Genomic DNA, 851 nt, shown 5'->3' with positions numbered 1-851 from the left:
AATTTGCATTTCTAAGCTCCCAGCTGATATTGTTACCGTTTGGGAACCACACTGTAAAAACTACACACTATTTTGTGGTTTTCTTGTGCTTATGCATACACATACACACACATACACACACACACACACACACACCCCACTCATTTTATAGTATAGTAATGTATATTCAATACATAACTACTAAAAATAAAAGGTTGCTTTGTGAACTACCAAAAAACATTCTCACCTATTGCACTTTTTTTTGGAAGGAATTTTCTAGTAGATGTCACTCTATTCTCCTGATAAATCATTCTCTACTTAGTTATTTCTACTTCTTCCCTACTTTCTGTGATTATAAAACTCTCAATGACTGTAATGTTATGTATTAGTTTGTTTCACAGTGCTATAAAGAACTGCCCAAGACTGGGTAATTTATAAAGGAAAGAGGTAAAATTGACTCACAGTTCCACATGGCTGCGGAGGCCTCAGGAAACGTACAATCATAGCAGAAGGGGAAACAGGTACATATTAACGCGGCAGTAGGCAAGAGAGAAGTGCAAGCAGGAAGAAAGCTAGATGCTTATAAAACCATCAGATCTCGTGAGAACTCACTATCCTGAGAACAATAAGGGGAAAGCCGCCTCCATGACCCATCACTTCCACCTGGTTGCTCCCTCAACACCTAGGGATTATAATTCAAGATGAGATTTAGGTGGGGACTACAAAGCCTAACCACATAATTTTATCTGCATGCAGATAAAATGTCTCTTGCCATACCCACACATAGAGCATTAATATGTAGGGGTTTGGGGTTGCTCATTAGCTGTTTCATAAATATATAGGGGTTTGGAGTTGCCCATTAGTTGTTAAAA

This window comes from Cebus imitator, unplaced genomic scaffold (genome assembly GCF_001604975.1).
Source record: "Cebus imitator isolate Cc_AM_T3 unplaced genomic scaffold, Cebus_imitator-1.0 Scaffold109, whole genome shotgun sequence".
In the NCBI taxonomy this organism is placed as follows: Eukaryota; Metazoa; Chordata; class Mammalia; order Primates; family Cebidae; genus Cebus; species Cebus imitator.
The sequence above is the reverse complement of the archived record's forward strand: the minus strand, read 5'-3'. Positions refer to the sequence as shown.